General features: G+C 44.9%; 1 protein-coding gene across 1 annotated transcript in view; it reads right to left on the bottom strand.

Moving 5' to 3' along the window:
- Window positions 1-3900, bottom strand: part of LOC138774111 (regulator of microtubule dynamics protein 2-like) — a 65494-nt gene extending 61594 nt beyond the window's left edge. The window contains exon 1 of the mRNA XM_069954695.1: window positions 3803-3900. The gene's annotated coding sequence lies outside the window, so the exon portion shown is untranslated. The remainder of the gene's footprint in view (window positions 1-3802) is intronic.
- Window positions 3901-13807: the final 9907 nt, after the last annotated feature.

The raw sequence follows: 13807 nt of genomic DNA, 5'->3' as shown, positions 1-13807 counted from the left end.
ATTTTTAAATAAAAGTAAATTACAAATCTATATAACTTTCTGACACCAGTTGATTTGAAATAATTTTTTTCCCCTGGAGTACTCCTTTAAGGGGCCAGGCACAGGACCCAGTAGCTGTGTGGAACCACTTGCCTAGGTGTTGATTCTGGTTGGGGAGCCAAACAATGCATCCGGAAATCCAGCCAGTGTCCTGATACCTGCTGTTATGTTCCCATAGATGGTGATAGTTTTCTTACCTTCACCGGCAGCATTGTTTTTATTTCACTTTTATTAAAGGTGGAAATTAGGCACTTTGGTGCACTGGGAGCAGCACTGCAACTGATCTGCCCCTCTTCATGAATATTCATTTGGCGTTCTCCAGTGACGGACTGGAGTGATCTCCCTGCAGAATGCCATCTCAATCTTCATGAGAAGGCAGCGGGCGGACAGATTGATGAACTGAGGTCTTTAGCCCCATCCACAGTTCACCAAACTACCTAAAATAAGTATTAATAAAACTGAAGATTTAATGAAAATGAGACAGAGGATGAAGGTGAGAAAACAGCCTTTATTCTCAGCCTCCCCAACGCTATAAGAACATAACAGCAGGTTAGAGCCTTCTATGCTGCCGTTAATTTATATTAAAGGGGTACTCTGGTGGAAAAAAAAAAAAGTTTTCAAATAAACTGGTCAGAAAGTTAAATAGATTTGTAAATGACTTTTATTTAAAACTATCCAGTCTTCCAGTACTTATCAGCTGCTGTTTGTCCTGCAGGGAGTGGTGTATTCTTTCCAGTCTGACACGGTGCTCTCTGCTGCCACCTTTGTCCATTACAGGAACTGTTGAGAGCAGTAACAAATCCCCATAGAACACCTCTCCTGCTCTGGACAGTTTCAGTGGCAGCAGAGAGCCCTGTGACAGACTAGAAAGAATACACCACTTCCTGTAGAACATACAGCGGCTGATAAGTACTGGAAGGATTAAGATTTATAACCAGAAATAATTCACAATTCTGTATAACTTTCTGACACCAGTTTATTTAAGAACAGTTTTTTTTTTCCTGAGAACCTTTAACTATCACAAGATGCTATCAGAAAAAAATAGCCTCCATAAAGGCTCAGGACCTCTCCCCACTAGCCTCTTACTTTCAGGTTAAATCACTGGCAGTGTTGGATAGATGCTGGCACATACTGTATATTTTATCTGACAGATTTTTGAAGCCAAAGCCAGGAACAGACTATAAGGCCCAGTTGACAATGAGCAAAGACGGTGGAATCCCGCTATGCTCCGTGTCCTGCAGTGGCTGAACGGGTGGGTGCGCGTCTCCACTTCCGTCCTCTCCACTCAAAGAACTGACAATTCTTTGAGCAGAGAGCGGCGGGAGCGGATGTGCATGTGCCCTCCCATTCAGTCACTGCAGGACACGGAGCATGTCGGGATTCCGTGCCAGGATTCCACTATTTTTGCTCAGTGTGATCTGGGCCTAAACAGGAAACAGGTCATAAGGGAAATTAGATTTCTCCTCTTTTCAAATCCATTCCTGGCTTTGGCTTCTAAAATCTGACAGATAAATCTCTCTGTGTAAACGCACCATTACTCTTGATGCGGTAGATGGGTAATAAACCCAATAAAGAAGAAGAAGAAATGTCACCAGGCAGCTGTGGAGACTTACACCTGTATTTTTACCATGGCGGTCTGACTGTAAGATGTGTTTAGAATGTACAAGGAAGTTCGGTTTCTGGGAGCAATGGTTGGTGCTGGAAACCAGTATGTCTATCAAGCCTGAGAGGTTGATGTGAAGGAGCAAAGAGGCGAGCGATTGTGTGGCACATGAGCGGCTGATGAATTTATATGGCATCCATTGCTCCTCTACAGCAACAGGTGAATGTTCAAAATATACATGTCCTAAGGGCTGGTTCAGACTGAGGAATTCTCGCGGAAAATGTCCGCGGAATTCCGTCAGCTGTCCGCCTGCACATCTGGGTGCCTTTCCGCCGGCTCCATAGACACCATTCTATGGGCCTAGCATATTCCGCTATACGCTAAAAGAAGTGTCATGTCACTTCTTTCAGCGGATCGCGGAATACGCCGGCCCATAGAATGGGGTCTATGGAGCCAGAGGAAAAGCACATGCCCGTGCGGGCGGACAGCTGACGGAATTCCGCTGACATTTTCTGCGAGAATTCCTCAGTCTGAACCCGCCCTTAATGAGTATTTTGGAGCTCATTCTTAAAGGAGAAGTCCGGCGAAAATTTCTGGATAACATGGTGATGTCACGACCCGACTCCCAGAGCTGTGCGGGCTGTGGCTGCCGGAGAGGATGATCGCAGGGGGACAATGAGGGACACAGGGCACTGGAGGAACACTGAGCATCCCTCGGCCATCATCCTCTCCAGCAGCCACAGCCCACACAGCTCTGGGAGTCGGGTCGTGACATCACCATGTTATCCAGGAAGTGAAGCCTTGATGCTGTAGTAAGTGCAGGGAAAAAAGCAATTTATAAGCATTTCCCGTAACAAGTGTATATTGGTGATTTGTATAACTTATGCTGCGTTTACACGGAACGCTTATTACGCAAATTCACACGATATCGATCGAATTTGAACGATAATCGTACATGTTAACGCAGCGAACGATCAAACGACGAGCTGGAAATGGTTCATTTTGATCTTTCAACAACTTCTCAAATCGTGTGTGAGATAGGCTTAAGCGATCGCAAAACGATTTTCCGTATGATATATCGTACCGTCTAAACGCTGATCGTCATGAAAAAAAATAGTTACTCCGACATCGTTAATCGTCCAACCGGGCAAATTATCGTTCCGTGTAAAAGGTAGCATTATGGGGGGCAACTCAATACTTTAATAAAAATTTTCGCCAGACTAACATTCTACACTTTATTCCTACCTTTTTGCCCATTGGATGGCATGGAGATCAGTTAACCTTATGCTGCGTTTACACGAAACAATTATCGTGTGAATTCGCATGATAATGATTGAATTCGAACGATAATCATACGTGTAAACACAGCGAACGATCAAACGACGAGCGAGAAATGGTTAATTTTGATCTTTCAACAACTTCTCAAATCGTCGTTGATCGTTCGCCGATTTAACCAATGTGTGAGATAGGCTTAAGCGATCGCAAAACGAATTTTCCGTACGATAATAAACGCTGATCGTTATGAAAAACACACCGGTACTTCGACATTGTTAATCGTACGATCGGGCGAATTATCGTTTCGTGTAAACGTAGCAATATGCCTGTATTATATACTATGTATATGTTTTTTAAGCAATTTATGCAGAAAATACTTACAATTCTGGTAATTTCCCCATACGTATACCTTTATAAGCTCAGCATGCATGTATATGTGTATACATTCCAGAAATGACCTGATCGCATATACTAACAGGATCCTATTTTAATTTGACTGTTTTGCAGGAGTACACACTCCACGCTTTAGTTTTTAGCTAGTAACTGAGGGAGGGGGAGCGGTGTAGTGGGTGCACAACTATGTGGTCATACACATTACATGAAAACTGGCTGAACCTGTCTCAGATGGTAGATGGCAGGGAAGAGATGGCTGAGCTATGATGGATTTCTTCATTCCTAATGTTTTGTTCCCATGGGTGATAAACTGCTGTTTCCCTATCCCCATTGAGTAAACATGGCCATTCAGCAGAGGTAGGGAGGGCTCACATGGAATACCATTGCATTAGGGCTACAGCCAGATACAGTCCCCTGTCAGTAAGGGCACGCCACCATTGCTTCCCTCCATGCAGCAGGCAGAGTACACACCGCAGCCCCCAGTGTACTCACCCTCTGACACGGCTCCTGCAGCTGCACGGTGTATTTGACACTTGTGTGTGTGCCAGCAGCACCGTCTCGGTTGCTACACAGGAATGCATACACATTAGTTCCGGAAGAGGAAAGGTTCCGCCCCTCACAATGTAGGCGGTGTTGTGAAGGAGGGCAGGAGAAGTAACATTCATTCAGTCACTGAGGAGGATGTGAGGCTCCTATAACTAGAAGGACTGTGCATTACTGCTGCTGTGTATTGCATCGCCTGCTCCTATTACCATAGGGATTATAGTGACAGATACAACCAGCCATGGATGATGCTAAAGACCTGAGTTCTCCAGTCTGTAACTTTCTAGAAATTGCAGTGGAGCTGTTGTCCATAGCAACCAATCAGATTCCAGCTTAAAAAAAAGCCCTCTGAAAAACGACAGCTGGAATCTGGTTGCTATGGGCAACTGCTACTTTGTGCAAAGTTTGATAAATCCCCCCAGTCTCTTTACAGCAGGGATGGGGAACCTTCCGCCTTACAGCCGTTGCAAAACTACAATTCCCATCATGCCTGGGCAGCCAAAGCGAAGCTTTGGCTGTCCAGGCGTGATGGGATTTGTAGTTTTGCAACAGCTGGAGGGCCGAAGGTTCCCTATCCTTGCTTTACAGCAGGGGTGTTAAACTCATGCCCTCCAGCTGTTGCACAACTACAATTCCCATCATGCCTGGAGAGCCAAAGCTTTAGCTTTGGCTCTCCCGGCATGATGGGAACTGTAGTTTGGTAACAGCTGGAGGGCCTGAGTTTGACACCTGTGCTTTACAGCAATGCTTCCCTACCAATGGCAGTATTGCAGAACTACAACTCCCATTGTACCCTGACATTCTTCTGCTCTTAGGGCACAATAGGAGTTCCAGACGTTTTGTGCAGAAGTTGAAATCTTTTGACCATCTTTATGCTCATGGACATCAAGGCCATTGGTAGGCCCCTAAAACTTTTGGGGCAACAATATAAGTAAATATACCAGTGTTCCCCAACCTGTGGCTCCCTTGCTATTGCAGAGCTACAACTCCCATCATAAAATTCCCAACATGTATGTAGTTTGTGAATCCACACTTTGGGTGGGTTCACATTGAGGAATTCTGGCAGATAAACTCCGTGGAATTTCGCCGGCTGTACGCGCTCACGGACGCGCGCCTTTCCGCCGGCTCCATAGACACCATTCTATGGGCCGGCTGATTCCACATTCCGCTGAAAGAATTGACATGTCAGTTCTTTCGGCGGATAGCGGAATACGCCGGCCCATAGAATGGTGTCTATGGAGCCGGCGGAAAGGCGCACGTCCGTGAGCGCGTACAGCCGGCGGAATTCCGCGAGAATTCCGTAGTGTGAACTCACCCTTACTCTGCTGATGCTATACTTACAAGTAACTTTTATGTTCCAACTTACGCTCCTAGAGCCTGGCACACAGGTTGTTGGGTAGATGTCTGCCTGGTCTTTGTTGAAATCCTCTGAACCACCCCTCTCCCCTTTTGGGGTGCCCTCCTAATTAATATGGCAGCTCCGGTTCCCACATCCCTTCTATTTCCCCCTCTCCTACCCCCCCCCCCCCTCCGTTTTCTTCTTTTTATTTACTTCTCATCTTCCCCTTAGCTTTCCCCTTCTCTTTCTCTTATCTTCTTATGTTTCCCTCATTCTTTTCTTATGTTTATGTTATGAGTTAGCATGCAATAGTACACATGTATCCTGAAAATGCAGTAAAATTAGTTGGGGGGCCTCTTTCGCCTCATGTCCACCCAGGACCGTATTAACAGCTGCTGCTGCCCTAGTCAATAAACCTAAAGACGCCCCATCTTGCGGAGCGTGGAGGAGAGTGGTTTCGGCCACATGCATTTCTCTACATGAAGAAACATTGTCTGAATCGCATTTTCATGGTTTTTAACTGCTTAAAACATAAATTTCCACATTGAATCAATGATTAGAGCCGTCTGCATATTGTCTGAAGGAAATAGGTAAGTAATAGCTCCTGGCATCACAGCCATACCAGACCTGAACAACACCTCCACACCAGACCTGACCATATCTCCCCCCTCAAAAAGTCACCAGATTTACTGGCAAGTCTGAACAGGTGGGAGACTTAAAAAAAAATAAAAACAAAAAAAAGTTGTTTTCTTCCACCTGCTCCCTGGTGCTGCCCTCTGGAAGGTGCTGCCCTAGGCACCGGACCACGGGTGCCTAGTGGTAAATACGGCCCTGTGTCCACCCACAAGTGGCATCACTTGGCTCTGTGTAGCCAGCGACGATTTGTGTTGTCATAATATCTGGTATCGGGGGGGGGGGGGGGGGGGGGGGATTGCTGATATAATCCCATGTAACATAGAGTGTATCCTGTGGGAACAGCACATCAGCAGATGTTGTCAATGTGCTGACAGCAGCACCGAGTGGATGGCCTCACAGACAATCCCTTTAATATAGTTTGTTCCTTCTGCCCTACTTTACTCACTTTCACTGTGCCTGTATGCAGGCCTGTATTAAAGGGGTTATCCATCGCAACAAAAACGTGGCCACTTTTCCCCTTCTCTTGTCTCCAATTCAGGTGTGGTTTGCAATTAAGATCCATTTACTTCAATGGAACTGAGTTTGAAACCCTACCCAATCTGGAGACAAGAGAGGGGAAAAAATGGCCATGTTTTTGTAGCTCTGGATAACCCCTTTATCAGCTTGTGCTGCCCTAGGCATAATATCATAATATTATTACAGATGACATAGAGAGATCTGTCCTATCTCTGCCGAGCGGGTGTTTTCTTTCGACATGGCGAATGACTGGAAATTTTAATGGCAGTTATGCTGCCATTAAAAAGTAGATTTTTTGGGGGGCTATTTGAAGGTGCAAAAATAAAGAAATCTAAGGCATTAGGGCTCAAAATAGGTTGGTCACTAAGTGGTTCAAGAGGTTTTTCATCTAAGATGACCTTTCTACAAGATACGTGAGACATGCATGATTGCTGGAAGCCTATTGGGATATACGTGATTACTAGGATGGATATGTGTCCACTTTGGTAACATATTGGGGAAGGCGGCCATCTCGTAACATTAGCTGCTATCTATTTAACAAGATGGCCGCCTTTATGTTTCTGAAGTGGGAACATAGCCAAAGGGGCTCCTGAGTCCTCCATTCCTCCTTTCCCCAGTGGTTCCATCTACACCATCTCCATAGACTTTGCTGCAATGCACATGATTGACTGCTCTTCCATATCAGCACCTCTTTATAATGGTCCTGTGCTGAAGATGAACAAGAAACCTGTGACTCCTGTTCTACTGATCAGTGTGTGTTTTAGAAATCATATATTTACCTGTTCAAATTACAAATGGTGCACACATTAAACAAATATTACATGGATTTATGGAAAAGTCAGTGATACATTGTCATCAATTAGCCGAATGACAGATCAGAGTTTGTAAAATAATATTCTAAGGGCTAAGGGAGGACTATTATCTATAAAAGAAGGCGTATTTCTTATTCTAGCTCTGCTGCTTATTAACACATGAGAATAACTTAGTTGTCATATCCAGAATGTGAAGGACGTCAACTATTTGATTTACGGTCCCCAGATGTGGCCTTCAACTTTAAAGCTTAACCTTCATGGCCAGTGTATTTATGTAGTGATCAGTACTAAGAGATTATCCATCTGTCTGTCTATCTATCTATCTATCTATCTATCTATCTATCTATCTATCTATCTATCTATCTATCTATCCAGGGCCAGACTGGGAATAAAATTCAGCCCTGGTATTGGAGAGCATAGAGGCCCACTTGCTGTCTGGTTTATGTTAAACATTATTTAAGGGGTTTTCAGATTTAACCTTACTTGTCCCCTATCCACAGGATCTGTAGATCGGCGCACCGGCTCCTTTGTTATGAATCCCTAGATAGGAGCCCCGGTTCCTTTGCTATGAGTCGCTGTTTAGGCCTTAGCTGGGAAGGGCGCCTAGAGGATCTGCGTTAGGGGGCTGGGGCAGGCCTGGGCCTGTAGTGGCATGTCCACATTATAGCAAAGGACAGGTAAATTAAGGGTTGGGATGGGTAATCAGGTTAGGGTGGAGGGGCTCCCTCATGGTGCCTTCACATTGACATGGTGAGGGAGCTTGCGTGCCTTGGTGATCCAACGAGCTAAACTGGCGGGATTAATACTCCTGGTGGGATCACTCGCGCTAGACAGGTCAATGGGGAGAGGCCAGACTAAGCAAGGCACCCGGAAGAATGGGCTGGTATCCAAGATATTATAAAATACTTTTAACACAATGGACTTTTGACTACTATTGACAATACATCTAGCACTCTCACTACACATCAATCAGCAGGACACATCACACACATTGCTATTCTCATCTGCTTTTGTTGTTTTGTAAGCCTCACCCCTGTGTTAAGCCCCCCCCCCCTTTGCATTGAGCCTTTGGGTTTTCAGCTTAACCCTTTAAGGACGGAGCCTAAAATGACCCAAATGACCGCAACAATTTTCAATTTGGCATTTTCGTTTTTCCCTCCTCGCCTTCTAGGAGCCATAACTCTTTTATTTCTCCATCTACAGGACCATGTAAGGGCTTATTTTTTCGGGAACAGGTGTACTTTGTAATGCTGCCTTTCAATCTACCATAAAATGAATGACAAAATCCCCAAAACATTATTTATTGGGTGAAATTGGGAAAAAATGCAATTCTTTAAATTTTGGGGGGATTCCGTGTTTACGAAATGCGCTTTACGGTAAAAATGACATTTTATCTTTATTCTGTAAGTCAGTCTGAATACAGTGATTTGCCGCATTGTGACTGTAATAGCGCTTTAACTTTTTCACCTACAGGGCTATATGGGGCATCATTTTTTGCGGCATGATCTCTAGTTTATTTTAGTACCATATATGTGTAGATCGGCCGTATTGATCGCTTTTTCTAATTTTTTTTATATAAAATGTAATAAAAAATCAGGGTGCTTTTTGTTTTTTTTGTTTACGCCATTCACCGCGTGGGAACAGCGATGGTTTATTTTAATAGATCGCACAATTACGCACAGTACGGTCTAATATATATTTATTTTATTATTTTTAAAATGTGAAGGGGGCGGATTTCAACTTTTATTGGGGGAGGGGCTATGGCATGTTTTTAAAAAGTTTTTTTATTTTATTTTTTAAGTTCCCCTGGGGGACTATAACTGACATACATTCGATCAGTAACACTGATTATTGCTATGCCATAGGCATAGCATTGATCAGCAATGTCTGTGATCACTGCACTGAGTCTGCCTGTGGCAGGGAACGCCGATCTGACTGCTGGGGAAGAGGTAAGAGACTTCCTGCAGCCATTACACTGCGGGGGTCCCGACTGGACAGTGACAGGGGCGCAGCTCCTGTCACTGACATTTAAAGACGCAGGGGCGGCGGTGAGCTCTGCAGTCCCTGATAGGGGTTGTGAACTACAGTGCAGGGGCATTAGCGGTGGCATCGGCGGCGGAGGCAGGGATGTGCTGGTGATGGGGATAGCCCTGGTACTATTCCCCCATCATCTGCTCATGCTATGAGCAGATTATAGGAGGAGTAGTACAGTGCATATGTGGCAAGGGGGGTGGTGGTGATGGGGATAGCCCTGGTACTATTCCCCCATCATCTGCTCATACTATGAGCAGATGATGGGAGAAGTAGTACAGTGTATATGTGTCCCACAGCACCGAGCAGGGAGGGAGGGGGGAGGTAGTTAGATGCACAGGCACCTCTCTCCCTCCCTGATTGGTGCCCTCCAAATGTATTGATTGAATACATTTATGGAATACTTTGGAGAGCAAGGACACTTGCTTCCCAAAGTATTCCATAAATGTATTCAATCAATAAAACATAATGTACATTACATTACCTTTTACATAGACATCCATAGAAACAATACAGTACCATAAACTTCTATAAATAGTGCTCCCCTGCTGGACACTCCATAGGAATTACAACTGATTCGTGACGTCACATTTTTTTTACAGAATCTGAAGCCTGCCTCATCTGCTAAATTAAGGGAAATAGCAGTATATGTGCACTCCTTTAAATGCCACGATTGTGGTATTGAAGGGGTTAATGGCGGGCAGCCGCGGGATCGCGCTGGCCCATCATTAACAGTGAGGAGCCAGCTGTTTAGAAATTCCCTGAGCCCAGGCACTCAGTGTACTCCTACCTGTCATCCTAGTGACAGGCTCTATACAGTAAGCTGAATAACCACCAGCTTACTATATAAAGATAGAGTGAGTATAACAGACAGGAAGTTGTAGAGACCCAGGGCCCCCCTCACCTGTGCCCCAGGACACCACCACCACCTCCTCACTATGAGCTCAGGCTCCTTACCAGTCCAGAATTGGCAGAATAAAAAGCCATTGGTGGCTTTAACTACCTGGTCGGGCTACCTACAGGGGATGCCTACATGGGGATACAACCTGCAAGGGGCCTACCTACACTGAGAAGCATAACTAGTACTTGGAAGCAGGAAGGGGAATAATACTACATGGGGTTGCAGAGAGGTGCCTAACTACTATTTGAGGGCAGAGAGAGACTTATAACAGAGGGGACCAAACTGCTATTTCAGGGCACAGGGGGTCTTTACTATTTTGGGGCCTAGATGGGCCTCAATGCTACATGGGGGCCCTACTTTATGTGCTGGAACAAGGAATCTACAATGTTCCTTCAGCAATCCTGCAACTTTTTATACTACTATTATATTGGAATTATCAATAATATTCGTCATATAAATGTTTTCACATATTTACTAAATCAAATAGAAATAAACAAGAGAACACAGAAGTCCATAGGATTATTAATTACATGGATTTCAACTAAATATTGTGCCAGTGCATTGCTAATCTCAATATATTCAGCATAACTCCATAACTCCAGCCTAAAAATTCAGTCGCACAGGGTAAATGCATTTATTTGCCTTTGTAATGGCCACAATCAATGATCCATTTGGTTATTTTCAGAAACAATCTAATGCAATTGGCAGCCAGGGGAACAATGCAGATGACAAACATTTATAGTCTGGGCTAGTTCTAATTATAAGTGCACATAAACTTCTTTATTGACTTATAATGGTGTCTGTCTGCTGCTGTGCATGCTGCACTATACTTCCTATCAAATATGCTGGAAACTGCAACAGAGGTGTTAAAATGGAATCATCAATGCAAGTGTGGGCTTAGCCTAACAGAGTTTATCTGACTAAAGGTGCCCTCACACATCACTTTTGTTTGGCGTTTTTAATGCCCAAAAAGAAAACCCCACGAAAACACCAATGTGGTGCATGGCGTTTTTTCATGCAATTGAGTTTTTTACTGGCGTTTTTGTATTTTGCGTGAATGTATTTTTTGAGCTTTGGGTTTTTTTCGGTTCAACATTTTTACCCGAAACTGGACTTCACTGCTCTGTGTTCAGATCAAAATACCAAATGTACTCACTCCAGAAAGAAGTGGTCAAGTGACCCTCTTCCTTGCTGCAGAGGGCTGCAGACACAGTTTTCTGTTGCCATGTCGCCAGGGGGCAGAACGCCACAGTTTGGTTGCCAGGAGGTTAATTGAACCTCCTGTGGGCCAGAATGTGCCCCATTCTACAGGGGAGGGGGATGGTTAACTTACATTGCTGGAATAGGTACAGTGTGAGATCAGTGTTGCCTCCATGGGGTTAAGTGAAGATGGCATGCATTCTCACTTAACCCTTTGTGTGCCAGACTGAACAATGTGGCCCCTAAGTGGTTAAGTGTGGATACCGGTAGTCTTAGAGCATCAGTCCTGGACTGGGCAGTGGTAGGCTGGTATTATTAGGCTGGGGATGGTAAAAAAATGGTCATTCCAACCCTGGTACTACTAGGCTTTTGCTGTTTGTTTTTTAAACCTGGCTAGTTATGAAAATAGTCACCCTATGCTTTTTTTTAGATAAATAATTTTTTTAAAAAATGCTTAGGGTTCCCCCCATTTTCATAACCAGCCAGGTTAAAAATCCAAACAGCAGCAGCCTAGTAGTACCAGGGTGGGAAGAGCCACATTCTCCCTAGTCTAATAATACCAGTCTACCATGGTCCAGTCCAGGGGCGCCAGTTTTGATGCTCCAGGATTACTGGCACCTGGCTCTTCCCAGTACCCTGCTCCGGTCGGTCCTGGGGTAATAATGGGAGGACAGGGCCGTTTCTACTGGCGGGCGGGCCAGGCGACCGCACAGGGTGCCGACAGCTAGGGGGAGCAGGTGCCCTAGTGGTGCGCTCCCTCGGCAGCCCGGCTATCTGAAGAACAAATCCACACTTAACCCTTTGAACAATGTGGCCCCCAGGGGGTTAAGTGAGGATGCATGCCACATTGATCTCACACTCTACCCATCCCAGCAAGGAAGGGGGTTAAATACCCCCTTTCTTGCAGTGCTGGGTGGAGAAGGGGGGCCCTATTTAAACTCACCACACACATATTCGTTCTTGACCAGAGTCTGGCACACTGAGCTACAAGTGTGCCGGTCTCTGGCTGTCCAAATCTCTCAACAGCAAATTAACGACTGCAGCTGGGACATCACTGCAGCCACTGATTAGCTTAGATGACGATGCACAAGCATCAAATCAGCCAATCAGCGGCTGAAGCAATGTTCCTGCCTCGCCGATGATTGAAGAAGAAGAAGAAGACCGGGAGAGTACGGCTACGTCCGACACGCCCCCCCCCAATAACGGAGGGCAGTCTGGCCCACAAGGGGTTCATTTATTTAACCCCCTGGGGACCAGAATGTCACCCCCTGGACCCCAGTCTGACCCACAGGGGCTAAGTTAACTCCCTAAGGACCAGACTGTGGCATTTTTCTCTCAGTAAAGTGCAACTAAAAAGGGTCATATGCATGGGCTATGGTGTTTTTTACTGAAGCAGAAAACATCCATTGAAGACTATGGAAGCAAAAAAAGCCAAACCCCCAGGATGCAGCATTTTGCAAAAATTGCCACAGAGCCGCAAAAACATGAAGGAGGAGAGAAAAACGCCAAACAAATTAAAAATGCTGTGCGTTCGGCATTATCTCGGTGTTTTACAATAAATGTGAAGTAAAAATTTGATGAACTTTTAAAATGCCAAACACCCTGAGGAAACTTGAAAGACCTCATGAACGTTAATGGGCTCTGTCTGGTTCCATTGGTGTCTGGCATGAGACAAAACTGGCAGTGCTGCTATTATTTTTGTTCTGCTTCTGTGAGCAATGAGATATGAGCCAATCAATTTGTCAAAAATTTGTTAAAATTTTTTTAAAATTCTGCAATTTCTCGATGCTAATGAATAAGATCCCAATCCAGTCTCTAAGCAGACCAATAGAAAAAGTTAGTACTGGTGTATGTGCAACCTAAAACTTGTCATCATCTGGATGAGGGTTATACTAAACTGGTAGATTTTTCTGGACTAGTAAATACAAGACACAGGGGCGTAAGTAGAAATGGCTGGGCCCCATAGCAAACTTTTCATTGGGCCCCCCCAACTGACCCCTAAGCCCTCAAGTGTAGTCATAACTTTATAACTGCAAGCGCTCATCAGAAATGCTTTCAGTTAAAGGGGCATTTTTCAAAACTTGGGAGGCCTGAGAGGCCACCGGGGGACAGCTCAGGGGGCCCAGTGTATTGCAGCAACGGGCCACCAGGCCCCCTTATGTGGTGGGCCCTATAGCAGTTGCTATGTCTGCTATGGTGGTAGTTACGCCCCTGACAAGACATGAGTGAACCTGAGCATGTAGCTTTTGGTTACTGTTGGCTGCAGAAGTTGGATAGAGCCCTAGGGAGTCTTGTAAAACATACTGTATATACAAAACATATATACAGCCTGTGGCCCATGGCTTCCACGTTTCAGGAATCCTAAGGGCTGCATCCAACTTCTTCAGTCACTTGTAATCAGGTTCATATGAACCAAAGAGTCTTAGAGGTTCACTCATCTCTAGTATATACTATTTACACATTCATACATCCAAATGTTGCATTTATGGTTTTGATCTCCTTGGAATTTTTCCACCAGT

The sequence above is a fragment of the Dendropsophus ebraccatus genome, chromosome 15, assembly GCF_027789765.1.
Source record: "Dendropsophus ebraccatus isolate aDenEbr1 chromosome 15, aDenEbr1.pat, whole genome shotgun sequence".
In the NCBI taxonomy this organism is placed as follows: Eukaryota; Metazoa; Chordata; class Amphibia; order Anura; family Hylidae; genus Dendropsophus; species Dendropsophus ebraccatus.
The sequence above is the reverse complement of the archived record's forward strand: the minus strand, read 5'-3'. Positions and strand labels throughout refer to the sequence as shown.